We start from the raw sequence: 14,634 nt of genomic DNA, 5'->3' as shown, positions 1-14,634 counted from the left end.
CAATATTTAGTCTCAGCTAACAGACTTTTTTGAAGCCCTATTGTAACTTAAGCACACTGGTGGCAGCTTTTTACTCATAAAAAATACTTGTTACAGAGCACATACCACTAAATGAACCAAATGTACAAAGTGGGGTTTTCTGTTTAAATAAATAAGCACCATTTGACATCTGGTGAAAATATCTCCGCAGCACCCTTTGTTCTCTTTAGCTTACATTGACGGGGTTTTAAAGTTGAGAAACTGCCCTGTTAGGAAAGGAAGCACATGAAGAAACATGACTATTAGTTTTCCTTCACTGCAAATGTCTGAAAATTTCACATCTAGAGTCTGTAGTTATTATGGGGTTTGGCGTGTGGGTGGCTGAAAATATGGTACTTGGCCTTTTGGTGCCAAACTTTCACGCAGCTTCAGCTGTCTGTATACAAAAGACATGGCAGAACGTGTTGCTTTACTTTTAATATTCGGAATTGTTCGCCTTGCCAGTGGAATAGTGAGTATGTGGATGGTACTGCTGATCTCGGAGCCTGCCAGTCTCATAGAATCTTAATTGATGAAGATGCTGTTAGGAACCGAGGGAGCATGTGGGTGGGGGGTGGCTCAGGGAAAGTCTGCACATTAGAAAATGCTGCCCCGGATGCCGTTTCCTCTTGTATCCCCTCTTTTCCCTCCACATACCAATTTGCTATGTTTCCCCCTTTCCTGCCTCAGATTAATGTCTTTGATGTACTCTGGCCCCTAATCCTCCTGTAGAAAGAAAGTATAAGTCATATTTCAAAGATCCTAAATGGCTTCTTTGATGGATATTTCTTTATATTTTCTTAGGTTCTGGGAAATGAAAATAAGTGATCTGGAAGCCCCCAGCTTCTGGACAACCTTCTCTGGAAGTTGGATATCGTAAAGGTCCTGCACCCGAAGAGAGCTGTGAGTTATGAGTCGTGATCCGGGTGGCTGTTTTGCTTTCTGACTGTCTGCGTGTCTGTCATCCTTGCTAAGCTTTCAGTTTCCTTTCCTCATGATTTTCTTCCAACTCTGTTCCCTTTCTCCGTATTTCTGTCTTCTTAAATGGAGAACTATTAAAGCCTCATGTCCTAGGGAAATTGTGAAGAATAATGCGGTGGCTAAGTTGTTTTACCTAAGGGAGCTGTGAAAATCACATCTCTGGAGAGTTTAAAAAAACAGTGTCAATATGAGAAGAATCTGTACAAGGTTCTGTCTTGAAGAGGCTGGAGCTTGGGGTACAACCACTCGAGCTCTGGCTGCAACAAACAGCCCATTCTTCACATCAAAGGTGAATCCTACGTGTGGATTCCAACCTAGGAAAGATTAAGGGGCACGGTGTCCTCTTTATTCTTGGTCACGACCATAAACCTTCCTTTCATCCACGAAGCCTGTCCTTCCTGTTTGTGCGGGCTTTTTCTGGAGCAGGTTTGATATGTGATCTTGAAGAAGGGATACTTAGAACTGTGAAAACAAGGGCTTCCTATAGTTTCCGTCATTGTTTGTGCAACAAATATTTTTTGACTCTTTCCATGGACTTGCCTTTCAGGCACTGGGGTTGGGACTGGTGATTCAAAGAAAAGTTAGATGGGTTTCTTTCCCCAGAGATGCTCACTGTCTAGGGGAGGTAAGACCAACCACATAATTTGCGAGTTTGCAGGATTTGTGTGGTTCAAAATGAAAATCCAGAGCTCTTCACGAAAAAGTTATTAAGAAATTCACTGTTTCACAGTAGATCACTAAGCCAAGCTCCCTTCTGAGCATGAGGCTCTGCGAGGTAGAATGCTCACGAGGCTGGCTGGGAGAAGGGGAGAGAAGTGACACGTTTTGATACTGGGCTGGGCGAAAGGGTCCAGGGGAGCTCTGTACGAAGTCTTCTGGTGGCCCTGGGGACGGAGGGGTCCCTCCAAGTCAAGGAGGAGTGAGAAGGAAGTCTTCCCTCTCAGAGGTTTCCCTTCTTATCTCAGTGTCCCTAATGGACTTCAGAAATATGTATTTCTCACTCCTTCTCTGGGACACAATCACCAACAGCTTTGTCATGCTAGACTGAGTGTACTTTATTTTTTTTTTATTTTTTATTTTTTTAAAGATTTTATTTATTTATTTGACAGAGAGAAATTACAAGTACACTGAGAGGCAGGCAGAGAGAGAGAGAAGGAAGCAGGCTCCCTGCTGAGCAGAGAGCCCGATGTGGGACTCGATCCCAGGACCCTGAGATCATGACCTGAGCCGAAGGCAGCGGCTTAACCCACTGAGCCACCCAGGCGCCCCTGCAAAGTTAATTTTTTAAAAATTGTGGTAAAATAGGGGCCCCTGGGTGGCTCAGTGGGTTAAGTCTCTGCCTTCAGCTCAGGTCATGGTCTCGGGGTCCTGGGGTCAAGCCCCGCATCAGGCTCTCTGCTCTGCGGGGAGTCTTCTTCCTCCTCTCTCTCTGCCTGCCTCTCTGCCTACTTGTGATCCCTCTCTCTCTTCAGATAAATAAATAAAATCTTTAAAACAATAAAATAAAATTGTAGTAAGATAAACATACCATACAATTTATCATTTTAGCTATTTTAAAGTGTGTTGTTCAGTGACACTAAGGACATTCACATTGTTCTGCAACCATCACTGCCGTCCATGTCCAGAACTTCTTCATCATCCCAAACCGAACTCTGTACCCATTAAACAATAACTTCCCATTTCTCTCTCTTTCCAGGCCCCCCCCCGGCAATTACCATTCTACTTCTCTCTATAAAATTGACTACTTTAGATATCTTATGGAAGTGGAGTCATGCAGTGCTTGTGTCCTTCTGTGACTGGCTTGCTTCACTTAGCATTAGTTCGTCAAGGTTCATCCGTGTTGTAGCCTGTGTGAGAATTTTGCTCCTTTTCAAGGCCGAGTAACATTCTATTGTATGTACATGCTGCACTTTGTTTATTCATTGATCCATCAACGGACCCTTAAGTTACTTCCATCTCTTGTGTTATAAATGATACTGTTATGAACATGGTATCTGTATCTGTTTGGGTCCTTGTTCTCAATTCTTTTAAATGTATACCCAGCGTGGAGTTTCCAGATCATAGGGTAGTTCTATGTTTAATATTTTGAGGAATAGCAAATTTAGTTTTGAGGTTTCTAGCAGTCTTCTTCTTCTTCTTCTTCTTCTTTTTTTTAAAGATTTTATTTATTTATTTAACGGACAGAGATCACAAGCAGGCAGAGAGGCAGGCAGAGAGAGGAGGAAGCAGGCTCCCTGCTGAGCAGAGAGCCCGATGTGGGGCTTGATCCCAGGACCCTGAGATCATGACCTGAGCTGAAGGCAGAGGCTTTAACCCACTGAGCCACCCAGGCGCCCCTTCTAGCAGTCTTCTCAAGAAAAGGAAGTGTAATAAAGTATATAATTCCCAGTGCCCTCAAGGTAAACATGGATCAGTTGTTTGTGAGACTAGAACAAACTTTCTCCCACAGGTACTTAGAAAGAAGGTGCCTTGAGTTTTGATGAGCGACAGGCTCTGTAATCACCTCAGAGTAAAGATGACAGCGCGTTTCTAGAGGCTGTTCCGTGCAGATGATGGCACAGTGCCAAAGCACAGGTCGGTGATGCAGACCATGCGGGCCAGGCTTCGAGTGGGGGCTGGATCCTCTTAGGATGGAAATTCAAAAGGAGAAAATGGTCCACAGGGGAGAGAGAAATTAAGAAACACATCTAAGGGAAAAGGGAGTTTTCTTTAAGAAAGCGTTCTGAGCACTTTGCAATTTAGAAAGGAGCGTTGCCCCTCCACCCCGCCCCGATAAACTGTTCTTTATTTCTCTCTGTAGCAAACCATATTGCTGATTAACCACTGCTTTCATAAACTTCAAGTGGGCCATTCACGCTGCCTCACTGCTGCTTAATGTCCTGTACTGAGCTTGCTCTTCCCGCAGTGCCGGCCTCGTGTTTTGTTTTTATTAGAAATTCACCTCGCCTTGTCTACTGAGGGGAAGGAGAGGGGAAATCACACCCCAGAGCTCCGCAAGCCCATAAAATGGCAGAGCTTCCTGGAGAAGGCTGTCCTGAACCCCAAGGCCCTGGCTGCCTGCGCCGTAATGAAATGCATGACTACGGAAGACAATAATAATTGCAGCGAAGGCTCGTTCCAGCTCCCGGATGATTTGGTGCTGTCAGGAGTGCGCTGTCCTCTGACATCCCAGGAGGCGAACGGCACCAGTGACTGCAGGCCCTGATTGGGGCAGTGAAATATTGCTGGCAAAAATTAAAAGGTCCCCGTGTCAAAATAATTCATGATATGCATATCTTCCATTCTGATGAAACGGCTGATATCCGGATTAGCAAGATAATAAAACTGATCAGGCTACAGTTAAACAATTTAAGTTGGAGAGCTGTTCATTTTGTAGGTGTCACTTGTCAGATCAAGGGGTCAAAGCAGAATGAAAGGCTCTCCCCGGTAACCTTCCGACGATGTGGATCTGGAATGTTCTTCATGATTTGTCCAAAGTTTTCATCATCGGGCTGCCGACTAGCATTACCGCGGCAGGCTGTGTTCTGACATTCAAATCCCCGGAATGACAGGTTATTAGGAGAGGAGGACTGGCTCTACATACATTAAGCGCCATATCTCTGACCTGTAATGTGAACTGATAGTGATATTGTAATTGAGTGAGTCTGAAAAAAAAAAAGAGGGGGGAGTCTTTATTAAAACATGGGAATAGAAAGGAAAGCATTTATATTTCTGATGATTTGTGGGTTTGTAAAATAAGCTTTTTGGTGATGATTTATTTTCCGATTCTACAAGGCTGAGTGCTGTGCATAGTGTTTATTTGGTGTAACAGTTATTAAACTAAGATAACACAAACTCTCTCAGCCTCTTTCCACATGCTGAGCAGGCACAGATCAAAAGAGATTTGTTCTATTAAAGGCAGTAGCTTTAAAAGAAACAAAATGGACCCAAGTACAACCCGGGGCCAGGACTGCTCTTTAGGATGTTTGCCTTACAGCTCTGGCGTCACGAGCTGCTCCGCCTGAGGCTGAGATCTCTCTCCTCCAGGAGCCCGGCTGAGGACGCTGGGCAGCCTCCTTTATTGGTGTCAGTGACTCCATTGTGGGGTGGCGTCGTGCACTGGGAAACTAATTTAATGTGTGTTAACGGGGTCTTAGGTGATACCTTTCAGCTTTCTCATGAAATACCCTTGTTATTAGGGAGCGAGGCAGGCAAATCACTGAATTCATCGGTGGTTGTGGGCCTCCTGAAAGAGCCTGACTCTTTGGTGACCATAAAGAAGCTCAGTGGGGGCACTTGGGTGGGCTTGGTCGTTGAGCGTCTGACTCTTGCTTTCAGCTTAGGTCATGATCTCAGGGTCATGGGATCAAGTTCCACACTGGGCTCTGTGTTCGGTGGGGAGTCTTCTTGGGATCCCCTCTCTCTCTCTTCCTTCACTCCTCCCTTCTCCTCTCTAAAATGAATAAATAAATCTTTAAAAGTAAAAAGAAACTCAGTGTGGGAGTATATGTGTGTGTGTATGTGTGTGCACATGTGTGTGTGTAGGTGCACACATGTCTAGTGCGTGTGTGTGAATACATACATGTTTGGGATCTTCTACTGATTTCATAGGGTAAGGATTGCTCAGAGAAAGTTCTAACAGCATGAGCACTGTACCAGGCATTGGGAAACTGAGGTTCTTAGATGAATTTCAGCAATGACACACTAAGTGACCTTGGGCAAGTTAACCAGCACATCTATCTGTAAAATGCAGTCATAGTTGTCATGGTGCTGTAGTAAGGGAGAAATGACATGAGTGGCATAAAAGCCATTATAAACTACAATATGATCATAAAATATTATTGTTAAACTAAGATAGGACGGACACATGTTTAGCCTCATGCAGGGTTGTTATATCTACATTTTTTGGATATAATTATAGGAGATTGTATGCAGGATTATATAGGAGATTAATGCAGATGCTTCAATATTTGAAGTATATTCTATAAAAATACCCCCCCCCCATGAAATACAGTAACTTAGAATATTTTGGAAACTGTTATTATCTTTAGTCTCTGTTTAGTTCTCACTATTACTATTTTTCATTTTATGAATTTTTCTGGGGTGTGTATGTGTGTGTAAAATCTTCACATACAAAAGAGGCATCGCAGCCTGCCCCAAAATTGAAGCTAGTGATTATTGCTCCTCTCGTTTTACAGATGGTGGTCTAACAAGGGTGTTCAGAAATGCCAGTAGTGAGTCAGCAGGAGAGAGTAAAGGCAAGGATGATCCAGGATTTCCTGCTTAAGAAACTGGGTGAATGATGGAGATATTTTTAGAGACAATGAATGCTGAGAGAGGGAGAGTTTCTGGGATTAAAAAATAAGAGTTTTATTTGGGACAGATCAAGTTTGAAATGCCTATTATGTTCCGTCTTTTCCTGCTATAAGTTGAAGGATAGTATCCCTGAATGGTTTACTTTTATATTCACATAGGAGAAATGTTATTAATTAATTAACTTACAAATGTTATAAATGAATTTTAGTTAAGTAGATAAATTACAAAAATAAATCAAGGCATTTCTTCAATCCAATAAACACAATGATGTTTAAGGCCTTGTGTATAAAGAATACATAAGTAGCTTCTCCATGTGAGAAAAAAAAAATACAGCAGTAGAGAGTAGTGATCATTGTGGGTGAGGGTAATCAAAGAATGCTTCCTGGAGGGGGTTAGTTTAAAAGGAGACCAAAGGAAGCTGGGTTGATGGATGAGAAATACAAGGGCATTTCGGAGGGGAAAACACCATGAGTAACTGCTTCAAATAAACATCTGGATGGAGGCCTATCAAAATATAAATCTCATTTAATAAGAGTGTAAGTAAATGGTAAGTAGAGACAGAAGTAAAGAAAAATTGAAATAACGGAAGAGCAAGAAGAGCTAGTATTTCAGGAATAGCTGTGTGGAGTGATGTCTGTGTGAATTCATGTATACTGTATACTTTTTCAGCAACTATCAGGGACTGTGAGTCAAGGACAGGTGAAGGAAGCCAGGTTTCAGTTCAGTGAGCAAACTTACACTTACACACATACAGAAACTAATCAAATATAAGTTACCAATGGATTTCTGGATGGAGAGTAATCCCAGGTACTGGGATCTTGGACAGCCAGAGGCCGACTCTCCATACCTGTTTATGAAGATGTGTATGCACGGCTCGTGTTTGGCCACTGGGGTGCTTCCTGGTCTGGTGATTTAGGAGACAGAAGAACTAAGAGTGAAAGTGTTTGGATAAACACTTCTGGTAAATAAAATATTTTGTGCCACTTACAAATTTGTCTAAGTCTACTGGCTAGCTGGACGTAGTTTTGCTATGTCCTAGGCTAAATCACTCATTGGAAAGATCTGGCTGAGTCTAAGTTACTTATATCAGTATAGATATTTTGATTTATTAAGCCAAAGGACTTGTTAGTAGCAGGTATTAGAGGGTCAGTATGTCCAATGAGTATGATCCCACTATACTTGTATTTTGAAAAATAATACATAAAAGTTGGTTTTTGTACGTTTAGGAACTGTTGCCAATGTCTATTGTGCAGGGCATTGTAAGAGAGTAAAAGAAGGGAGGAACAGATGACTCGTGATGTCACCCAACCTTGCTGTGGCTGAGATGCTTCCATGGGAAGACCTGATTGGTGTTTTTCAAAAGAAGTGGTTAGTCTCGTTAACCACCTGTAACAGCTCAGTTGAGACCAGAAACCTTCCTGAATTGATATACTCCAGTGCTTATTTACAGATAATCATAATTCCATAAAAGGTGAAAGCGAAGTTGAAAATAAAATAAGGTGCTGAATTAAATTTGGTCAACTTTCTGTTTATGTTGGAAGTATACATAGGAGAAAACTTCAACTTAAATGTTTTACCAGGATCAGCACAGATAATATTGTCTTATATAGGGTCTATAGTGTTATTTGCCTACTTGCATACTGAAATTATTTTTCGTTTTCAAAATCACATTTTCTCCCTTGGAAGTCTTTGATTTAATAAATACACATGGCTTCTGGTTCAGAGGTGAAATATTTAATCAGATGTTCATTGTAGATCAGAGACTTTCGGGTTATAATGATAAAGTGTTTATAAACTCCTGTATCATAGATCTAAAATGTTTCAGGATTTCCCAGTATGGATAGCAAAAGTGGAAAGCATCCTGAATTTAGTTCTAAGGAATTCCCTTATACCAGACCTGTGGGCTGCTTTTTTCACCTTTCATCTTTTATCGACACAGTATTCTTGGCCTTTATTTTTAAAATTTCTTTACCTTTGTTATCATTACTCTATTGTATTTAGTCCCATAATAGAAGGGAACACTTCTCAATATGTATCCTCCACTTATCAGAAAGAGTGAGAGAGAGAGCTGGGGCTGTTTAGGATTATGGTTTGTAATGGTCTCAGGGGTGATATGGTCTAACTTAAGTTCATAGAGATATCTTTGTTCTTACAGTTCTTGACTGAAGAATTTGTAACATTTCAAACAAAAAAAATGAGGTACCTCTGCTGCCTTCCTAAAGGGAGGCATCACATTTTGGTGGAATGGAGCACGTGCTCTGAAGCCAAATCTCTGCACCGTAGCTGTGTGATTTTTGGATGGGATGCTTACATCTCTCTGTGCTTCAATTCTCCATCTATGAAATGAGGAACGGTAATAAGTGGTAAATTATCTCATAGGGTTAGTGCAAAGGTTAAATTAGTTTATTTATTTATTTATTTGTATTTTATTTATTTACATGTTTATAAATTATTTACTCACAGCACTGACTAACGTAGGTTAATACTGTAATTCACCATTTTCCACTGTGGGCTCATTACCCTCATTGGCTTTTGGTGAGATAGGACTTAGCTTTTTTCTCTCGTTCCTTTGAAATTTAGGGGCCCATGCCAACTATTATCTTTATTGTGTGTTTGGAGCTTTATAATTTAGTTCATTATTTAGCAGCACTGCTAACCATCTCCTTAAGGCACTAAAATAGAAGCTTTCTTATTGGTCAAACTCTAGAAGGGGCAGGGGAAATGGCCCCCCCAGGGGAGGAGGAAGCCGTGGGAGAGTTAGGGCCTGGAGACGGACTTCAAAGGGGGCTGCCCCCTTGCTGTGCTCTGCCCCCTTGCTGTGCTCTGCTAGGTGTCTATCCCTACAGTGCTCAGATCTGGGGAAGTTGCTTGCTGGGTCCTTCTTCAGGAGCAAGCGGACATTGTGTGCTGTGGTTTTGCGTCTCGCCTACAGGGGGCAACACCGCAGCTCTGGTCATTCGTCTGTATCCTCATGTCCCCTCCTATTTCCTTTCTGAAATACATTGTTTTTACAGCCCATCTAATTTGGGTGTAAGCTTGGCCAGCCTCGTTGTCATTTTAATATATATTATTTCAGTTTTTCACACAATCTGTAATTTATTTTATTGACTTCCTAATAAATAGGGGGGGCAAAGCTCTTATTTCCATATGGACTGTGCATTTTGGAGAAGCTTCTCATGGCTTGATACTAGAGCAAATCCACTCTGGCTCATTTTCATCCCTCCCACTTGAGGTTTATGTGTCTCTCCTCTCCTAATTTTTCATTAGAATATAGTAATAGTCTGAGGAAAGGGTGATCTGATATGTGATATATTTCATTATGTTCTTATGGTAAGGGCAGCGTCTACAGTGGGAGAGCATCACTAAGTTTTCGGCACGGTAATTTATTCCGCAGCATTTAAATGCTGTAATTTTCACACGGAGGCACATGCTGCCACATCTATCTTCCCCTGGACCAGTCTGTCTTGCTCTTTCCTTTTCATCTGTTTTGTTTTTGCATATTTTTTTCATAAATTCGACAGATGGCCTCTTGATGAATCCTTGATAATACTGTCATGTAAAGCAGCTAAGACTAGAAATCATCTCGCAACAATTTTTCATTGCAAAGGGAAAATTGAACAGAGACAAACATTGCTAAGTCCATAACAACAGCCACAAAATATCCACTTCGTGTAAATAAAGAGGACAGGCTTGCCGCCTCATGCTTCCACACAAATGCCAACGTCCTTTGAAAGTCCTCTGAATATTTCATGTTGTGTTTCGATCCCCCTTCAAGCCTCAGGTTGGTTGAGGTTTGTGGGTTTTCACATTCTGAACATTTGCCCAGCCTCACGTCCTCTCTCTTCTCCCTGAGCCCCTCCTCCCAGGGCTTGGTAATTGTGGATCAGGTGAAGTTTGCGTCCCCTCATTTCAAGGTCATGCACCAGTAGGACCATTTTCCTGACTCAGAGGGCACGTAATTTCACAGCCGTGTACTCCTCATTAATCCCCCCGAGTGGGGGCTTGGGAAGTTCCAGATCACAGGTTTGTTTTTGTCTTGTTCTCTGACTCAGTGCCTCACAAAGGGATTAGATTAACCCCTTTGATTGTATTTGTGTCTCACTGCCTCCTGTTCGAAATAAAGTGATTTCTGCCACCCTCCCTCCAGTCCCCCTACCCCACCCCTTCCCATTTCCTGTCCTCATATTTTTTTCCTCTCATTTAATGAATAGGATGCAGTTCATTAGAGAGAGATTTGTGGCAAATACAGGGAATTGTTCATTTATGGTAGTAATTACAGCTTTCTTTTCAGATAGACACATATATATGTATGTATATATTTCCCCATTCTCTTTCAGAAGCCCATTTATATAGTCACAGAGATGAAAATGTCCTGTCCAGTGGGTGTGAAGTGAAACCCCTCTGGGTCTGAATTCTTATAGTTCCTAAAAATTAGAGTGTCCTGAAACTAGAACATTATTAATTTGTTTCTCTGTGCTGTTGGCTTCTAGGATGAGGAGGCACAGTATCTCGGGCAAGATCTTACCTCATTTTAAAATGGCTGCCTTCTCCTTGCCTTCCCTTTCCTGCCTCATTCCTGATCCTGCTGGCTTCTGTGACTCTCAGAGACCACAAAAAGGACCCTTTGGGGCCTTTTACAGTTTCTCAGGACGTGTGAGCTGTTGCAAGCCCTCTTGGCAGGTACCGAGATTTCCCATTTTCCACGAGGGGTGGGGAAGGGAGGTGTTACGTAACTCACCTGAAGTCCACATTATTAGAAGGGTTGCAGTCAGACTGAACTCAGCGCTCCTAGATCTCACAGTCCACCCTGTCTCCTTCCTCTATTCTATCCTGCTTCCTCATCTGAGAAGCTGTTCAAGGGTCCAAATTAATTAATTAATTAATTTGAGAGAGAGCATGCCTGTGCGCACGGAAGGGGGTGCAGAGGAGGAGGAAGAGAGAAGATCTTAAGCAGGCTCCACGTTCAGTGTGGAGTCCAATGTGGGGCTCACTCACAAGACCCTGAGATCATGATCTGAGCCAAAATCAAGAGTTGGATGCTTAACCGACAGAGCCACCCAGGTGCCTATAAGCTCCAAACTTAAGACCAATAGCCCCATTTTCAAGCTTATGTATTTGCAAATGCAATGTGAAACTGTACTCCATTTGACGCGATGATGCATTTCCTTTTTCTCTTTCTTATCCCTTTGACAATAAACATGAGCTCAGAAATAATCAAACAGAATTGGAGTGTGCTGGGCTCCATTCCAACTTAAGAGACAGGATATCAAGCCTGCCTAGACAACTGCCTGCCCTCTCTTCAGGGAAGCAGGAGAATGCAGGGACGGAGAGCATCAGCTGTCAGACAGACTGGGTTTGAATCCTGACTTCTCTGCTTCCTTACGTTATTTTACTTTTCTCTAGGCAGGAACACAGATTGTTGTGAGGATTCAAAGTTAACACGTGTATAGCAACTTTGGAAGGTCTCTGGCTCAGAGCAAACACTCAATAAGTAAGAGCTGTTGGTTTTGTTGTTGTTAGGAGCGTTATTCTGTGGTCCACTATGGGGCACCTGGCTCAGTTAGTAGAGCACGAGACTCGACCTCAGGGTTGTGAGTTCAAGGCCCACGTTGGGCATGGAGCCTACCTAAAAAACAAAACAACAACAAGAACACATACTCTATGGTCCACCAGACAGAGAACCCCAGGAACACACCTAGAGCCAAACCTAAGTTAGGTTTGCTTATTTGCTGCCATCAGGGATGATGTCCCTCAGGGGACTTTAGGGCAAATTGCTAAGAACCACTTGGAAGGCCTATTTGTAGGATATAGGCTTGCGCCGGGTAATCCTAAGGAGCATTTAAAGAAACAGAAGCCAGTGTTGGGTGGGTAGTGGTAGCCTGATGACTGGATAACCCGGTAGTGTTTTATCCAGGGGAGGAGGGGGATTAAAATGGGACCATAGCTGTCACTGGTAAAGCGGCAGAAGCTATCCATTTAGTCACAGGACGAGGGATGTTTAGTATCCTTGTCTCTGCCTCATGCAACATGTGAGCTTGGACAGGCTTTGTCTCTGCCTTGATCCCCTGCATCTACGGAATGACTTAGGTATGTGTTTATTCTTGTGAGCATTGTTTATGTGCTGTTGTGACTGTTGTGGCTTAGGAGGCAACTGCCAAGACTTTTTTTTTTTTAACCACTTTATCATTGATTAGAAGCCTTCTTTGACATTTTTTGAAAGAAACCAGATACTTAATAGAACTTATTGAATGCCTTAAGTGTCTTAAAAGATAACCCTCACTTTATCCTCATAAGAACCTTATAAGGGAGGTACTATTATCTTGATTTTAAGATGAGGAACTTGAGACACAGAGCAGTTCAGTAACTTGCCCAGAGTCCCAGCTAGTAGGTGACCTGTGATTGCTTTTCTCTGGTGTGCTCCATTTCCTCATGGAAGGAAGACTCATTCCCTTTAGGTTCAGAGAATTCTGATAACCTCTCTTGTGACTGAGGCATCATTAAAGGTGGGAGTTCCTTTCTCCTCTCTGCTATGTGGCATTTCTGTTATTTAAGTGTGCAGATGGATTCTGGGAGAGGAAACATAAATTTAATTTGTGGACTTGGGTCAAGAGGTTGGGAGGACTCAGATGCTCTTGGAACTTTTATGGGACTGGTTGCATAATATGGTAGGAGCTCAGGGAGGTGGGTTGTTATGGTGAAAAGAGTTGAGAGATAAATAGGGAGACAGCTGGATGAAATATATTGTTATGGACAGTTTGGTAATATTGGTATGACAATAAAGTTTTAGAAAGTACTGAGAGTCAGTTAGGGTCTGGATTTTGTATTTCACTACAGAGACGCCATAACTGGTATAATGGAAGAGGGCCCTGGTAGTGAAAATGAGATTCAGAAAGGTAATATAAAAATGTAATAGGGAAAAAAAACCTGGAAAAGTTCTTATTTTAAAAACTAATACTGGGGTGCCTGGGTGGCTCAGTGGGTTAAGCCACTGCCTTCGGCTCAGGTCATGATCTCAGGGTCGTGGGATCGAGTCCCGATTCGGGCTCTCTGCTCAGCGGGGAGCCTGCTTCCTCCTCTCTCTCTCTCTGCCTGCCTCTCTGCCTACTTGTGATCTCTCTTTGCTGTCAAATAAATAATAAAATCTTTAAAAAAAAAAAAAGCTAATACTTGGACATACAACAAATATTCATTGAAAATATAATAATGCATGGCATTGTAATAAATCCTGGGAATACAGTATATCACAGGGAAGACAAGCACCCTGACCAAATTCCTCCCTTTTAAAATTACATTCAACAAATACTGGGCACCTGATATGTGGTAGGCACCACACACACACCAGAAAAATGAAACCAAACCAACCAACCAACAAAAATAAAAACCAGCCCCAAACCAAAATGCAGATGAAAAACAGGCACATACTCCAATGAAATGAAATGAAATGAAATAAAATAAAATAAAATAAAATAAAATAAAATAAAATAAAATAAAATAAAAGTAGCCTTTGCCTTCAAGTTACTCATTCTTTGCCAGCCAGCAAATGAGGAAGAGTTTTTCCTGCCGATAATATTTTGAGATAAAGGACTCTTATTCAAAGCTGCCTCTCTGACTGCTTTGCTGTCTACAAAATACATTTCTTTTTGGCTCCCAGATTAATGTTCAACTCACCTTCATTGAGTGCAGCAGGCGCGATGTGCGGATGTTTTGCTACTGCCTTTTCTCTCTCCGCAAGAATGTGCCCTGGGCATTTTTCCCTCCGCCACACAGTGAGGATGCTAAGGTACAGAGTGGGCAAGTGAGTTGCCAGGCTTCATACGGCTAGAAATGATAGAGATGGAATTTAAACTCAGGTCTCCTCCCTTAATGGAAAGCATAACATCAGGCAGTTGCAGAATCTTTACACTTGTTTTTTCATTTGCTTCAGCCCTCAAACAAATTCCTCACTAATTTTCACCTTTACTCACTCCATGTACCTACTCTCTTTTATTAAGATTTTATTAATTTATTTGACGGAGAGAGAGACAGAGAGAGAAGGAACACAAGCAGGGGGAGAGGGCGAGGGCTTCTCTTGGAAGAGGGAGCCTAATGAGGGGCCCCACTGGATCCCATGATCCTGAGATCATGACCGAGCTACCCAGGTGCCCTGCTACTCTCTTTTAGAAGATAAACTAAGCCATCCTTTTTTTGTTTGTTTATTTTTGTCAGATAGGCAAGGTTTATATGTAATTCTGTACTTTATCTATGGCAATGAGATAGTAAAAAGGCAAGTGTGGGAGCGCCTGGGTGGCTCAGTGGGTTAAAGTCTCTGCCTTCAGCTCAGATCATGATCTCAGGGTCCTG

General features: G+C 42.3%; 2 long non-coding RNA genes across 3 annotated transcripts in view; one reads left to right on the top strand and one right to left on the bottom strand.

Moving 5' to 3' along the window:
- Positions 1-4,351, top strand: part of LOC116575094 — a 77,754-nt gene extending 73,403 nt beyond the window's left edge. Inside the window, exons 3-5 of one of the 2 annotated variants that reach the window (XR_004279609.1) lie at positions 823-921; positions 3,449-3,573; positions 3,800-4,351. This is a non-coding gene — a long non-coding RNA (uncharacterized LOC116575094). Of the gene's footprint in view, positions 1-822; positions 922-3,448 lie in introns of both variants that reach the window. The other variant, XR_004279608.1, reaches the window with a different exon arrangement.
- A 68-nt stretch (positions 4,352-4,419) lies between these two features.
- Positions 4,420-14,107, bottom strand: LOC116575097. The gene is made up of 3 exons (XR_004279612.1): positions 13,963-14,107; positions 8,498-8,630; positions 4,420-4,643 (listed from the first exon to the last, which is right to left on the bottom strand). It is a non-coding gene; the product is annotated as an uncharacterized LOC116575097 (long non-coding RNA).
- Between the last annotated feature and the right edge of the window lie 527 nt (positions 14,108-14,634).

This window comes from Mustela erminea, chromosome 16, assembly GCF_009829155.1.
Source record: "Mustela erminea isolate mMusErm1 chromosome 16, mMusErm1.Pri, whole genome shotgun sequence".
NCBI lineage: Eukaryota > Metazoa > Chordata > Mammalia > Carnivora > Mustelidae > Mustela > Mustela erminea.
Note: the sequence above shows the minus strand (reverse complement) of the source record. Positions and strands in the feature narration are given on the sequence as shown.